Below are 16,985 nucleotides of genomic sequence, written 5' to 3' on the forward strand. Positions count from 1 at the left end.
TCTTTGTATTCAGTAGTGTGGCACATGCTGGCATGTCTGTGGTGGAAGGGGAGATAAGTGTATTCCTGCCTCCAGGAGTGATGAGATGCAGCTGAGAACCTTCCGATGTTCCTGGTCTTTGAGACCACCTGGTTCTTCCTGCTGCTGGTGTTTACTCCCGCCTGTGTGAAATAACTGGGCAGGTTTCTCTCTCCTGACTGCAAAGTTTTGTTATTTCCTGTTCCTCACTGAGCTATCACTGGTATTTTCAGAACATATGCGGACCTCTATTGGCTCCCTGCTCACATCTCTCCAGCAGGATCCTGTCACACTGAGAAGAAAATTCAAAGTCCATGCCATCCTCTGTAAGCCCTATATGTCCTGCCCTCTGGGTGTGCCTCTTCTCACCCATACACTGAGTTCAAGCCAGAGTGGCTTCCTTGCTGCTCACTGAGCACTTGAGCACATTCCCTTCCCGGCGTTTTTTTTTTTTGTTGTTGTTTTTTTGGCACTCTGCGTCCTCTGTCTGGAGTGCCCAGCTAGCTTTCTCAATCCTGTAGCTTTCACAATAGCCTGTGAGTTGAGTTATCTGAGGCCCTTCTTGGTGAAGCAAGACAATTGGCAAGGCCACTCCACTGTCTCCAGACCTCTGCTTTGCCCTCGCTTCAAAACAAACAGCAAAACATTCTGTTTGGAGGTTTCGTGGGACTGCAGCTGAGAAAGTGTAGGAGGAGCAGGCTCCTAATGTTACAAAACAGATCAGTAGCCTCCGCACACACAACCCAGTATTACCTGTGTGTAGCAAGCCACAGTCCAAGGTCAGTATCTAGTTCTGTGTTACAATATTGAAATTAGCTCAAAGTTCATCACAGGAGAATGCTTGGTTACCTTTTTTTTATTTGATCAGAGAGTGACCAATTTTAAACTCTTGAGTGCCCAACCACTGAAAGATAAGTCTTTGCTGTCTCTTAAATATGTTCTATAATGGAGAAACCAATAGTCTTAGGGTTTCTATTACTATGGTAAAGCACCTTGGCCAAAAGCGACTTGGGGAAGAAAGGGTTTATTTCAGCTTTCAGTTCCACATCACAATTCATCAGTGAGGGAAGTCAGGGCAGGAACTCGAACAAGGCAAGAACCTGGAGGCAGAAACTGATGGCAGAGGCAATGGAGGAGTGCTGTACTGGCTTCTTCCTCGAGGCTTGTGCAGCCTACCTTTTTATGGCACCCAGGAGGAGGGGCGTCTCCCACAGTGAGCTGGGTCCCCTCCATCAATCATCAGTTAAGAAAATGAACTGTAGGCTTGCCCACACGTTAAGCTGGTGGGGACATTTTCTCAACTGAATGAAGTTCATTCTTCCCAAGTGACTCTGGCTGCTGTAAAGTTGACATAAAATAGCCAGCATAGCAATTGAGAGCATTTTGTTGAATATATTTTAAAAATATATCCAAATACTCCCAACAAAACAGTATAGTTATGGAATTAAAAAAGGACTAGAATTATATGTATTCCCAACTGAAATAGTCTCCCTTCTAGTTTTTGAATGTCAAATATTCATTGACTTAAATGGCTAAGGACCAGAAAATCATCACTTCAAGATTAGGGGTGTGGAGTAGCTACCCACAAACTTCTTCCATGAAAGACAGCAAGTTGATAATTTAAGAAGGCCCTCCCTTTTCAGGAGGGTGAAAATAAAACATACTTTATTGAGGGTGACTCATTGCTGCCCTCCCCACCACAACCTCAGAGCCTCTCCAGGACAGAAATCCACCCTCAGCACACAGATTACATCAGCCATGTGCCTGGTGACCCAAACCTTCCCAGATGTTCCCCTTGAACCTTTGTTAAGATTCTCATGAAAGAGGAATGAAGTGCATCTGACCCTAGAGCACACTCTGGCTAATTTTTTGACAACCAAAGGAAATGAGTCCCTGAGAATAAAGTTGGTGCTGAAGAAGGCAGAGCTCGGAGGGAGTGGCGTCATAAGATGTACTCAACAGTGAGCTTGAAGCTTAAATACACTTTTCTGCTCTCATCAGTTCATGAGCTGATGAACTTCCAAATCGTAGGGACGCAAAGTTTGAATTGTTACTTGTTATAATAATAAACTTGATGTTAACACCAGTACAGGTCAGGAAGAATTCAAACATCTTAAAAGTTATTATGATATTCTTTTTCTGTCTGATAGGAATTAGACAGTTTAACAGCTGAAACTGCTGATGATTTCGAAGCAGTAGCTATATTCCTGCAGAGAAATGGGTCCTGAGCAAATCACACCCAGCTTCCTAGGACATGGACGCACAGCCCCAAAGGAGGCAGAGAACACTCAGCCCTCAGAGGTTACGGCAATTCAACTCTATTTACCTGCCCTTGAAATTTTTCTCTGCCAGAAACTGAGGAAATGGAAATACACTATTTTTGTAACAAAGGTTTCATCTTATTATTAAATATAAACAAATTCTTACGAAGTTAACCTATGTATATATATATGTCTTTATTCCTCTACTCAGTTGTTCTACAGAATTCCCAGGGGATAACAAATGCATGTTTAGCTTTTGTAGCCAAATAAATTTTCAATATGTTTATAGCAATTTATAGTCCTCATCAGTCACTTTTGGCAGCCTCTCCAGCATTTGGTCATGTCAGGGTCCTACAATTGCCATCCTAGTTGGTGTATAGTGATACCTCACTGTGGCTTTCAGCTTGTAGTTCGCTAAGGAATAACGAGAGTGGACGCCTTTTTCATTTGCAGGTATTTCTATGGCTGATCCTACAGAGTGAGTTCCAGGACAGGCTCCAAAGCTACACAGAGAAACCCTGTTCCGCAAAACAAAACAAAAAAGAACAAATTTTATAGTTGAGTTACAGAGGCAAGTGGATCCTTGCATTCGCCTAGACTACAGAGAGAGTTCTAGGACCGTCAGACTACACAGAGAACCCCTATAACCAAAAAGAAAAAAAAAAAAACGGGCAAAAAATGAAAAACAACAAAACCTAACAGATTTTGTGAGTAGTGTTGAAGATGTCAGATTCAATTGGAGTCTTAGACACCTTAGATGCCTTTCCTCGCACTCATCATATTTGTTAGCAAATCCTAGCTTTGATATTTGATATTGTTTGTATCCACATATCAACAATAGTGAGAAAAGGGCACACTCGGGTAACTAAAGAGACACAAGTCTTCTACAAAAAAAAAAAAAAAAAAAAAAAGCATTCAGATGGCAGATGGCATAATTTTCATGAACATAATCTTTGAAAATAAGGAAACCCCAAAGGAAGGTGATAAGACTGAAGAATAGATAAGACAATAAGGAAGGGGCAGAGGCTTAAAGGTAAGGAAAGAAATGGAAAAGAATAGATTAAGAGAGATAAAAGTCAGAGAAGAAACACGGAGAGATAAAGGAAGCAAGAGGCATGAAAAGACATTTAACAAAATAGCTGAAGACAAAAGCCAGACGAGCGTCCCATCGCTCCACTTCTGTGATGACACAGAGACAGAAGGAAGTGGTCCCCAGCGGCTGGGGCATTTATAGGATGAGGTCTTTTTACAAAGTTCAGAGCTGCACTCTCGGTAATGAAAAAGTTCAGGAGTTGGATAGTAGTGGGAGCAGATAGCAACTTGGCCAGAATGTCCCAAGGGCCACTGAAGTTTACACTTACGATGGATATAAAAGTCTATTTTGTGGTTTGTTTGTTTTATTTTACTTTGAGTTTTGGTTTTGGAAATAGGCTTTAGCTCTGTAGCTCAGACTGACCCTGAGTTTCAACCCCCCCCCACCTCTTAGTGCTGTAGATTATAAGGCAGAGATGCCACACAGAGCCAAGAATTTTATCAATAACAAATGAAATGGTAAAGAAAAGCGTAGAAGAAGATTCTTCAATACGGTGAAGGGGCGTTTATGAGAAACTGGGCCTCGAAAGATGGCTCAGTGGTTCCAGAGGACCTGGGTTCAGTTCCCAGAACCCACATGATGATTCATAACCACCTGTAACCACAGGTCCAGGGAACCAATGCCCTTTTCTGACTTCTCTGGGCACCAGGCACATATATGGTGCCCATACACACATGCAAGCAAACACGCACACACATAAAATTTAATACATCTAATTTTTTTTAATTCAAGAAAAAAATCACCAAAAGATGAAAGATTTTTCTTAAAGTTGGGGTCAAGATAAATTTGAACTCAGTATAGTATTAGAAGTTAGAAGTTAAAAGAAATTGGGAAAAAAAAAAACCAATAAAAATCATTGAAATTAAATAGGAGTAGGTAAACTTGTTTGTTAATATCTTGGCCAATCCCAGCAAGCCAGCTTCTTAGGAAATGGGTGCTTCTCAATGTTTCCTCATAGCTGATGAAATGCCAGCTTCTGTTTTTGTTTTTGTTTTTGTTTTTTGTTTTGTTTTTCGAGACAGGGTTTCTCTGTGGTTTTGGAGCCTGTCCTGGAACTAGCTCTTGTAGACCAGGCTGGTCTTGAACTCACAGAGATCCGCCTGCCTCTGCCTCCCAAGTGCTGGGATTAAAGGCGTGTGCCACCACCGCCCGGCGAAATGCCAGCTTCTGAACAGGCATATTTTAGTCATTGTACTCATAAAGCCTCTGTGTGTAGACGAAACCCTCCCTTCCATTTATAATCTCTTCCCAAGTCAGCAAGAAGCAATTTATTCTGAGGCCCTTTGTGCTTTGAGTTCTTCACTAACTGTGATGTTAGCTTCACAAATAAATAAACTTAGAAATATTAATGAAGGAACAATTTACGTTTTTGTGACAATGAGCCAGAATTTGGCCAATCACAAACAGCTAAGCTTCAGTCAGTCATAGGCTCCCAGTAGGATTTTTTTCAAGTAAGCACCTGTGCAGTATCATTCAAATAAGATAAACCTGGCTGGGGCCTATCTACTCCTTTTTGACTGTGCTTTGTGTTCTGCTCACTACTCATGTTGGGTGGAGCTTAAGAAAGCCCTTTTTGTGAGTGCTTTTTTCAGTGCTGGGATTAGAACCCAGGGAAGCACTCATGTTGAGCAAGTGCTCTAGCAATGACCTCTACCCTCAGCCCCTAGTCTTTTATTTCACATTGTACAGTGCGATGGTTTGAATGAGAATGGCCTTCATAGGCTCATATATTTGAATGCTTGGTCCCCAGATGGTGGAAATGTTTGGGAAGGATTAGGAGGTGTGGTCTTGTACCAAGTTTGTCACTTGGGGTGGGCTTTGATTAGCTCTCTGACTGCCTCCTGCTTGTTGACCAATGTAAGCTCTCAGCTCCTGCTCCAGCACCATAACTGCCTGCGTTCTGCCATGCTCCCACCATGATGGCCAAGAACTCACCCTCTGAAACTTTAAGCCCCAATAAACTCTTCCATAAGTTGTCTTGGTCAGGTTATTTCTTCACAGCAATTGAAAAGTAACAAAAACATACATGAAGGCCATTCATTACTCTATAAATTTTGCATTTGCTATATTCTGAATTCTTTTTTTTTTTTTTTAAATTTTCGAGACAGGGTTTCTCCGTAGCTCTTGGTTACTGTCCTGGAACTAGCTCTTGTAGACCAGGCTGGCCTCGAACTCGCAGAGATCCTCCTGCCTCTGCCTCCCGAGTGCTGGGATTAAAGGCGTGCGCCACCACCATCCGGCTGGAGGGCCATTTGTTGGCCTACCCAGCAGGTCCTAAGTTACTCCAGGGTTTTGAGGAGGCACTATCTGAAAGACATGGGGGAGGGGAGAAACGGACGCCAAGCAGGATTCCTTGTCAAGGCATCCCGTTTATTGAAGCAAGTTTCATGTCTTAAATACTCCTCAGAAAGGAGCTCGGGCAGGGGGGACTGAAGAAAGGGGGATGGGAAGGAGAGGCTCGGTAGCTAGGCAACTAAGTGGGGCAGTCTGGCAGCTAAGCAGGGCAGTTACAAGGTCAGTGGCTAGAACACCTGCTGTTAGTGATAAGCAGCAAGCCGTGAAGACCCTCTGTGGTGCTTTCCAGAGCTTGAGTCTCCACTGGCAGTACGTAATGTTTTGGCTAACTTTAAGTTTTCTTGTCTCAAGATTTTTTACTTCAAGGCCCTGTGAGATGTGAGAAAGGAGAAGCTTGAAATGGCTCCTGACAATTTGTAAATTGGTCTTGGCCCAGACAGCAGGAGTGACCTGTAAAATATGCTTGAAAATGGGTGGTGTTAAAGTAGGCTCTGGAGACTCTTAGTTTTTACCAGACCAGATTTTTTGATAAAGCAGCAGAACTTTTTCAGAAACCTGCAGGTATCTGTAAGATAGCTGGAACAGGAACATTTTAGAAGACAACTAAAGGGAATTGGGAACTCTGGATCTTTTAAGATACATCTGAAACCTGCAAATCCTGGACTATAAAGCCTGTGGAAGAGGTTTATTTGTCTGTATTTTTAGCAGGAAACTTAGCAAATGAAGCAATGAGCTATGAGTGCCCTAAGTCATCAAATGCTGTTAGACAGATCTAAGAGGGATAAATGAGACAGCTTTTTAAGCTACTCAGGCAATCCCAAGTCTCTCCTTAGTCCTTGGAGAACACCAGCCTTAGAAACAGTGCTTGCCCTTAGATGCTGAGTACAAGAGGCCTGAAGATTTTCCTGTGGCGGAGAAGGATTTAGTCTACCATCTTGGCAGGCTGAGAAGATGGATCTCAGGTGTAGCATCCAGGAAGCTGATGAGGTGGAAGGCTACTTTTTGCTGTGTGGGTGACTTTGTTATGCCCAAAGGCAAGGCTTAAAGCAGAAGGTCTTTTGCAACCTTGCGCATCTTCTTGGAGGAGCTATAGGATGCTGCAGGAGCTGGCATATCTCTGTGTTATAAGCTCTTTTGTTAAATGCCATACTCTCAGATCTATTTAGGCATTTGAGAATTGGGTACTATTACCTGTTAGTTATATTTAAACTAGATATATAAGTTAAATTTAGACATGTATTTTACACAATTAGTTACAGCTTACCAATGGTAGTAAATGTAAGAAGATTTAAAGAAATATTTTAATAAGTTAAAGAATACGAGCACACATGGGTACTCTTACCCAAGATGGCAGTGAGGTCAAAATGGAGATTACCCACATGTTTGCATTTTTTTAGAGCTGTTGTAATCTGGAGTTATAAGTTTTACAGGTCTTAAAACACATACACACAGAGAAATAAACAAGCACCCAAATAACACACCCACATACTCACACAGACATAAAACAAGCATACTGTGGCCACATTATTTTCACAGACAGACAAATAAAACTTTTTTGTTTGTTTAGGATCCTGGTCAGCTGACCAACTTAAATGTCCTGGTGTAGGCAAGCGGCAGAAGCCAGGGAAGCACACATGTGGTCCCATTAAGGACCCGATTAGCGGATGCTGCAAGAGGGAACAGAACCAAAAGACAGCACACCGATACAGTTTTAGAGTGGAAGGATGGGAAAATGGGTCCCTTGTAGAGAACAAATAGTGAGAGACAAAGCAGTAAACAGCCAGAGAAGCAGGGAGGGGTGAGGAAGAGGGAGCAGGAGCACAGCATCCAGAAACCATGTATGTGCTTTTGGAGCCTTGATTTTTTTTTTTTTTTTTTTTTTTTTTGGTTAGGTGTTAGATAACCCCAATTTAAAAGGAATTTTGTAAAAGGCAGCCCAAGGGTGTTTGGAGATCAGGCTTTGACTCACAAGAGCCCATTTTACAAGTCTATGCCAAATCTCGGGATTCAATGCCTGTGACAATGTGTCCACCATGACAAGACTCTTGAGTCAAAAACAGGGGGTTGTGAGGAATGAGTGGGCAGACGTCTGTATCCACTCCCGCCTCAGTGAGGTCTGCCTTGCTGCTTGTGTCGGGCACCTGGCACACACTGAGACTCCAACAGGATAGCCCAAAAACCGACAAACATAAACGTAATGGGTCCCGGACCTATAGACATGTACTTGAAAAAGAAGGGGAACTCATCTAGTTGAAGCGATGTTAGCCTAGCGGAGAGCACAGGCGAGAGGGGGGTTTTCCAACACGTAGCCCCGGGCCAGTGGGAAAAACTGCCCCGTCAGTGGGACCTCCAAATGTTAAGTGTTTTTCCTTAAGCAACAAACCTCTCTGCGGACGCAATAATTTCCAATCAGACCAAACTAAAAGATACTCAGGTTTAATGGCTACTAACACCGGGAAAACACAGAAAGGGAAACAGAGACCTGAAAGACCTCATAAAACCGGGAGACCACATGTTTATTCTCTGGGGGTGGGGGGGCAGTTTAAGTAGACCTTCTCTGGGGAGGGGTCACTGCTTGACTGGCTTTCTCGGAGGTGGAGTTTGGACTGAGACAACTCCCAGGGGAGGGAGCTTTGAAATGGAACTTTCCACTCAACATTTCAAGATGGATGCCAGGGGGCTGGAGTGAAGCCCCCCAACTCAACAATCCAGACTCTTTAATAAAGGGGTGTTAGGAAGCTGAGGTGATGCCTTTTACCAACAGCAGTGTCCCAGGGCTGGAGTTCCCTGGGACAAGTGGTAGTGTCCCAGGGGCTGGGTTGCAGGTTGCAGGAAAATGGGTAAGCCTGCTGGGACCCCCGGCATTCACTGCTCCCTTCTTCCTCCTCATCAGTGTGAGAAGGCCAGTTACAACCTCTTCTGCCTCCATGCCTTCCTGCCATGATGAACTGTGTCTTCAAATCATAAGCCAAACCAACTCTTCCTCCTCTACATTGCTTCTTGTCAAGCCTTTGGTCATAGAAATGAAAAAAATGTTGTCTTAGTGATGGTGTCTGTTGCTGTGATGGAACAGCATGACCAAAAGCAACATGGGAAGGAAAGGGTTTATTTCAGTTTACAGCTTCTAGTCTGTCATCCAGGGAAAGCAAGGCAGAAACTGATTCAAAGGCCATGGAGGAGTGTTGCTTACTGGCTTGCTCCTCACAACTTTCCCAGCTTGCCCTCTTAAAGCACCCAGGACCATCAGCCCAGCAGTGATACTGTCTACAGTGAGCTAGGTCCCCCTCTATCATTCATTAATCAAGAACATGTACCACAGGCTTGCTCACAGGCCAGTCTGGTGAAGGCATTTTCTCAGTTGGGATTCCCTCTTCCCAAATGAGTCTAGCCTATGTCAAGTTGACATAAAAACCAGCCAGCACAGTAGTCAATACAGTGATAAAAACCATAAAGGTCAGAAAAAGAGTAGAAGAGAAAGAAAAAAGAGAGAAGAAACTGGTATCTTGGCCAAAGAAAATATTAAATCTAAAAATAATTGACACAAAACATCCAGGATAATGGACACTATGTAAATACCAAATCTATAAATAATGGGCAAAGAGGGAGGAGAAGAAGCCCAGGTCAAAGGCACAAAAAGTACTTTCAACAAAATTGTAGAGTTTTGTTTTTTGTTTGTTTGTTTGTTTTTCTTGCAGAAGGGGGTGCCTATCAAGATACGAGAAGCAGGCAGAACACCAAATAGATTGGACCAGAAAAGTGATCTCCATGGCACACAATAATCAAAATACTAAATTTACAGAACAAGGAAAAGATTAAAAGATACAAGGAGGAAAGACCAAGTAACATATAAAGGCAGACCTATTAGAATAAAACCTGCTTTCTCAATGAAGATTCCAAAAGCCACGAGCCTGGACAGATGTGCTGCAGACTCTAGGAGACCACAGATACCAGCCAGACTACTATCCCCAGGAAACTGTCAATCACAATAAACGAAGAAAGAAAGCCATTTAAGATAAAACCAAATTTAAGCATCTACAGAGACACTTGTTCAACCATGTTCATTGCTGCTGTATTCATAATAGCCAGAAATTAGAACAACTTAGATTTCTGTCAATGGATGAGTAATAAAGAAAATGTCGTACATATACACTATGAACTATTAAACACCTGTTTTAAAAAATGAAATCAGGAAATTCTCAGGTAAAGGATGAAACTAGGAAAAATCATCCTGAGTGGAGGAGTGAGGTAACCCAGACCCAGAAAGACAAAAACGATGTAGTCACTTCTATGTGGATGTTAGATGTTAGGTCAGTGATGAGCAAGCTACAGTCCTTAGAATACAGAGGTTAGGTACAGGGTAAGGGAATGGCGGGGTGGGGGAGACAGATCTTCCTAGGGAGAGAATAACAAATAGAACAGATAGTTATGGCTGGACGAGCGGGTAGGGAATGGAACAGGAGGATAAACCAGGGAGAGTAAGGGAAGAGGGGGACAAGCGAGAATATGGGGATGGACAGCTGAATTAAGAGTCATTTGAGGGGCCGTATGCAAACAATATATAGAAGCTTCCTAAACTATAGACATGTATAAAGGTAATCAAATGAAAACAACAAATAATGGAGAAGAGAGAGACCCAGCTGAACATCTCTCATCATCAAACAAAGCTTCATTACCGGGAATGGGTTAGAGCTAATCGATTTGCTGGCCAAAGGGGTCCCATGGGAATCCTCCAATAACTCAGGAGAAATGTAAACACCAGCCCAGCTACAAATGGCAGCATGCACAGCATAGGTCTGTGCCAGTTAGGGTCTGGAGCTAAGAGGAATGGACGCATGCCCCATCCCTAACCCAGACGCTATCTCCAGTTGATAACCACTCTTATTTTATCTTTTTCTTGTATGTTTATATATATTTATATATTTGCATATATATTATAACTTATAGTTTTGTGTTTTTATGGGATTCCTGAATATATAACAAGTGTGTCTCTGTGTCTATTTCTGTTTCTTGTACCTTTTCTTGGGCTGTTTTCCTTCTGTTTGGTTTGTCCTATTCCAATTAGTTCATTTTCTCTTTCATTATATTTTATTTCATTATTATCCCTTAGATGCCTGTTTGGTTTCTAACAAAAGCTAGAAAAGGGGGTGGACTTAGATGAGAGGGGAAGGAGGGAGGAACTGGGAGGAATATAGGGAGGGGAAACTATAATCAGAATATATTGTATGAAAAAAGTCTATTTTTCAGTAAAAGAAAAAAAAAGGAAAAGTGAAAAGGAAAAGAAAGGAAAGGCATTCCCAAGAACGGAAGTGGCCTATGAACTGGGGACGGGTGGGGAGAGGTCCCCAAGTGCTGACCTTGAGCCTAACAGAACCCTGTCTAGGAGGACATTCACCTGCCACAGCATTGGCCTCATTTGCATATGACCAGCTTTTCTTGCTCGCGCTCTTGGTGGATGGAGCCCAGGTGAGGAAGAGCTTCCAGCCTTCCTCTGCCCACTGGTTCCAGCTGCTAACCTTGATAGTTCAGTCTCCGGCGCCCACTCCCTTCCCACCAGCACAAGCACACAGGCACCCACACAGAAGGGCATGCACACACTTCTGGTTTCGGTAACACCGAGAAGAGGAAGTGAGGACGCAAATACGTGTGGACTCCCGAATCCAGACACTGACCATCTGAGTGCTGAGTAACAGGAAAAGTAACGTGTTGTTCCTGGGATACCCGGAAGGAATGAGGTATTCTAAAAGACAGCCGTGTACCCCTCAACCCCCAAGGGATTGGAATTTTCCTGGAATCACATGCTGGTAATGGGAAAAGACTAAGGCCTGGACCAGCCAAAGGGGAAAGAGTGGGGTGAGACCACAATGGGTCAATGGTGAGCCAGATCGCACCTGGACCAGGATCACTTAACTACGCATTCTTCTGGCCTTACATTTAAACTTGACCCCGTGTTAAGACCCTGAAGCTGACTTAGGTATGGGAAGTAGGTCACTGGACCTTTCTGCCTTCCCAGTAGGGTCACACTGAGTGAGTTACCTTTTGCTGTGGTTCACAGCTAACTTGGCCTTTAATTGACTTATTGAGGTCCAGTGACTGTTAGGGCTGCCAGAGCCACAAGCTCTGACCTTAACTCTAGTTTATGCTCTTGGCAATCATGAGGGGACAAAAGGTACATTTTTGGATGCCTTCCATTTGCAACAGCTTGACCCCAGATGAAGAGGAAGGATTGGAAAAAACCCCAGCAAGTGCTGGAGTAATATTATTCCAAACTGTAAAGGAAGAAATAAAGCTGCCTTTGTCTGCAGATCGCATAATAGGCGGTGTAGAAATCGCAAAGCCTGTTGTCCCAACTAGCAGGGATGCTGAAGAAAAAGGTGAAAGGTTTCAAGTTTCAGTGTTCAAAAGGGACACTGAGGTGAACTGTCCTTTGGGGTAAGTGAATGGCTAACACCAAAGAAAGGCAACACGGTAGGGACTCTGAGGAGCATTCAGAACCACGGGGTCCCCTCTTAAAGGTTTCGGAGATGGAGACCTCATAGCATATAGTTGATGAATTGCTCATAGTACATGCTTGCAGTTAGGCAGTCTGATTCCCAGGTGGCAGGGGAAAGGGGAAAGGTTTGCTTCTTTTGTGTGTGGGGGGGGTGTGGGTGTGCGTCTATCATGTGGAATGTGTTACCTTAGCCTAAAGTACTTGGTAAACTTCCTCCAGAAGAGTGGGGATTACAGAGTCTCGGAACCAAAGCATGGTGGCGGTTTCCTTTTTTTCCCATTTCTTTTACAGCATCTGTGAGGGGAGAGAAAGAGGCTACTGCAGATGTGCATGGCCCGAGTAGCCCCCAGCCCAAACCTGACAGGAATATGGTGAATTCGGGGTTGGGCAATTTGGTGAGATCCTCTCTCTAAAAAGAAAAAGAGGGGGAGGAAACCTAAAATAACTTTCTGGAATTAATAGACAATTACCCAAATTTGCAAGGGTGCAACCTTAATATAGAAAACCCACTAATCATATATCGGCATTAAACTAACTGAAATTAGAATGAGGTGGGATAGAAAGGCAGAGAAAAATGGGGACACGAGAAGCATCACTACAGCTCTCGTCTTAAAGGGAACAAGAGAGAGTTTATCTTCGAGCCATTTTAGTGACTAGGCCGAGGAACACAGACTCGGGTCACCCCAAATTCCGTGCTTTAACGTGGAAGCAGTTTCACAAAGCTTTATAGTTTTACAGAACAAAGAGAGTCTTAAGTTAAGGAGAGTTTAAAATCCACCAGTAGGTGCATCAGGGCAACCGCAGCGGAATGGCGGAAGATTTTTCCCTAGACCCCAGATGCTCTCTACTGACACCCCTAGCTTGTGCGCTGGTGGAAGTTAGTGCTCCACAAAGCCAGTGGACTGCAAAGGGTTTACATGTTAGTCACAGGACGCTAGTTCTGCCATAGAGGTGAGCAAGGAATGGCTACGGGGGTGTTAGGGCTAAAGCTAGCCCAGGCTAAGGTCATCATTATCTGAACCTGAGACACCCCCTCGTCACAATACTGACCTTCTAATCAGTGAGTCTATGCAGGCATGGCTTCTTTTTTAAGACTTTTCATTCACGGAAGGAAGAGAAGCCCCTTTCTGGGCATCTGGTTGAACAATAGCAAAGCAAGAATTCAACATAGTTGGCAATTGTTCTAGACCCTTCTCCCTTCCCAGCCATTTTCTAGGAATGTCACTAGAAACCCCATTTGCAGCAAAGGGACTTCACCCTTGTGCAACCCTAGTGGATCCTGGTTTTACCTTAACAAATTATAGATTATAATTGTATAAGGCATTTCACTTAGTAGATGAGTGTGGGGTGGAGAGAAATCTAAATGTACGTACACACACACACACACACACAGTGGCCAAAGTTAAGACAACTAATTGCCTACCCTCTATTGGAGAAGCCCGAGCCCACACTTGGGAACATGTTTTCCCCCCACTCTCCCTTCAGATCCCCCCCACACAACTGGATATGTCTTTCTTTCTTCTGAACACCTACCTCTCTTAACTCCTGTACCTCTATTAATATATTGTTAATAAAATAACAGATCCTGCTTTGTAATGGAAATTCTTCCCAGCATGGAAGCTATAAACCCCAGTTTAGTCTGAGCCAAGGTTCTTAAAGGTCAGTCAGTTCAGGGTAGCAGCATGGAGCTGTGTCCCTGTCCCTTCATTGCTGATAATACCTACACTATGTACACCAGCTTCTCCAAAAACAAAATACTTAGGTATGTGTTAACAGATGGAGAAAAGTATTGGCTACACAGGAGGAAAACTACAAAAGTATGAGGCTATCAAAGAGAGATAATCCGCATTTGTGGATGAGAAGCATCAATGTGTCGAGCTAGCAACAGATGCACAAACATTCCATGGTGCAGGGAAAGACATATTTACAAAACCAGAATGAGTGTAAAAGGTTTAGTTATTGCTGTTGCTGTTTTTTTGTTTCTTTCTTTGGAAGCAGGGTGTCCCGTAGCCCAGGCTAGCCTCAAACTCACTTTATTGGCAAGGGTGGCCTCTGCCTCTGCCTCCAGAGTGCTGGATTCACAGACATGTGCCACCAGACTTGATTCCGTCTGGTGCTAGGGATGGAACCTAGAGCTTTGTGTATGGCAAGCTAGGGCTCACCCAACGGTGTGACACCCTCAGCCTGCTGATGAATCTCAGAATAATGAACACCACTCTCACTGCTGAGAGATAGAGCTGACAGTGGGTGACCTCTCAGAGACTGACTGCCCTGAGGGGAACTGGAGCACTTTGTCTCTGTTCCTAGAAGGCATTCAGTCTTATCTTGTGGGCCATTTGAAGGGATAAATTTATGGGTAGATAAGTGAGCTACTGACTGGCTTGTTTGATGGCGTGAGAAACGGTGGCCCCCATTTGTAACAGGAACGCGCTCGTTTCATAATAGGAACACTGACACCCAGTGTAGCCAAACAGGGAAGTTTCTTTTCACGACCTTGCAAAGTCAGGTGTTGGCCTAGAATGACAAACAGGTGACTAATGAGCGCAGACAGCAGTGTAAACCCTTGGTCCCTCTGTTCCTGTGTAATCAGGAAGGCACAACCCTACGGTCATCCACGCCTTATTTTTCCTTCCGTGGCTTGTTTGTTACAATAAAAACAGTGTGAGGGTTCATCTCTACCGTTCTTGCTTGTTTTAAAACTTTAAAGCTTGGCCGTGAGGAATTTTCTACTTTAAAGCCACAGAGTGGGTATTGGGGTGTAGTTTGACAGTGCTGGGGAGAGCTGGACTAGCAGGCATGAGCAGGACTCTAGGAGTTTCTGTTCATTTGTACCTGGGCCTAAGCTGACTGGAAGCATCTTTGAAAATGAGTCATCAGATTTTAGCTCTAACAGGCAATACGTTTTATGACGCCATTTGTTCTTTGAGACTGGCCATTTGGGGTAAGATGCCCGCTGTCATTAGGTATAAGGCCATAGTTACTTATATAAGCTACGCAAGCCAGTGGCGAGAGTCTAATTATTAGAAATTGGGGCTTTTTGTCTTTATCTTTCCTCCAAGAGATCAGTGAGGTCAAATCAGTGGCAAATGACAGAGGTATCCTTTCCGGTACTGTTTTAGAGTCGAGAAGGGGCATCAAGGAGACCTGGTTGGCATTACTAATCTGTCACGGGTATAGGACCATGTCTTAGTTTCTTTTCCATTGCTGTGATAAAATACTCTGGTCAAAACAACTTAAAGAAGAATCAGTTTGGGCCGGGCAGTGGTGGCACACGCCTCCAGCACTTGGGAGGCAGAGGCAGGCAGATCTCTGTGAGTTCGAGACCAGCCTGGTCTACAAGAGCTAGTTCCAGGACAGGCTCCAAAAACCACAGAGAAACCTTGTCTCGAAAAACCAAAAAAAAAAAAAAGAATCAGTTTATCTTAGCTCACAATTCAGGGCACGGTCCATCACCTCTGTGAAGTCAAGGGAGCCAGAGCTTGAAACAGCTGGCCACATTATAGCCCCAGTTTGGAAACAGGAATGAATACATTTATGTATCTCATTTTCTCTACTCTTATAGAGTCCAGGGTCGCCTGCCTAGGGGATGATGCCACCCACAATGGCTAGGTCTTCCCACCTTAAATAATTTAATCACAGACATGCCCACATGCCAACCTAATCTAGATAATACCTCATTGAGACTCCCTTCTCAGATGGCTCTAGACTTTATCAAGTTGACAGTGCTAACTGCCACAGACCATACGGCATAAAAAGCTTGGGACACATTTTTGGAGAGGGGAGAGTGTGGCTATTGTAGGAGGTTGGAGTCTGAACTGAGGCAGTGATTGGAGGTCAAGAGGTCCTCAAAGGTGGGAGCTCAGTGTTGGTGTTAATGATAATGCTTGTCATTCTTGAGACCACAGCATCTGGAGATAATGGACTGCAATCTAAAAGACAGCATCATACAGAAGGTTAAGTAGACGAAAGCTAAAGACAGAGCAGAATTAAAAATTAGAGAGACCAATGGAAAGCTATAAGGTCTTTAGCAGCCTATAGGAAAAAAGTCTAAAGGAGGAGCTGTTACGAATATTTCTTAAGACAAGCCTCTCCACTGATGCAAATAATTTCAGACTGAATTAGACTGGATAAAAGATGCCCATGTTTAATGCAATGCTCTTGGGTGGCACCGGGCAAGCATGGTGAGGGGAAGAGAGAGAAGGGGAGACCACGTGTACATTCTCGGGGGGGGGCAGTTTAAGTAGCCTGTGGGAGTGGTCTTGACCTTTCCTGGGGAGGGTTACAGTTTGGTGGGCTTTCTTGACCCTCCCTGGGGAGGGGTCACTGTTTGCAGGGCTTTCTAGGGGGTGGAGTTTGGACTAAGACAACTCCTAGGGGAGGGGCTTGAAATGGAGCTCCTGCCCAGTATTCCAAAGCTGGGTGCCAGGGGCTGGGATGAGGCCCCGAGTATAATATTCCAGGCTCTTTGTATAAAGCTGTTAGGGAGCTGGGGTGATGCTTTCGACCAAACAGGAGCCATCCCTGCTTAATTTAGGCCTCCGAGTATTTTGATGTTTTGATTTTAAGCGATCTTCCAATACTGTCCTGAAGTACTGATGCAGAAGCCACCAGTTTCACGAAGGAGGGTGCACGTGTTGGGAAATCTGAAAGACAGCCACCACCACACATTAGCACCACCCAGTCACGAGGGCTGTAGTGAAGTCAGAGCCACAGAGAAAGTAGTATCTGTCCCCATGAGGCTTTCAAACCACCTCATTCCACTCTCTGGCTCCCATAGGTTCATGGCCATATCATAATGCAAAATGCATTTAGTACAACTTTAAAATTC

This window comes from Chionomys nivalis, chromosome 7 (genome assembly GCF_950005125.1).
Source record: "Chionomys nivalis chromosome 7, mChiNiv1.1, whole genome shotgun sequence".
Lineage (NCBI taxonomy): Eukaryota > Metazoa > Chordata > Mammalia > Rodentia > Cricetidae > Chionomys > Chionomys nivalis.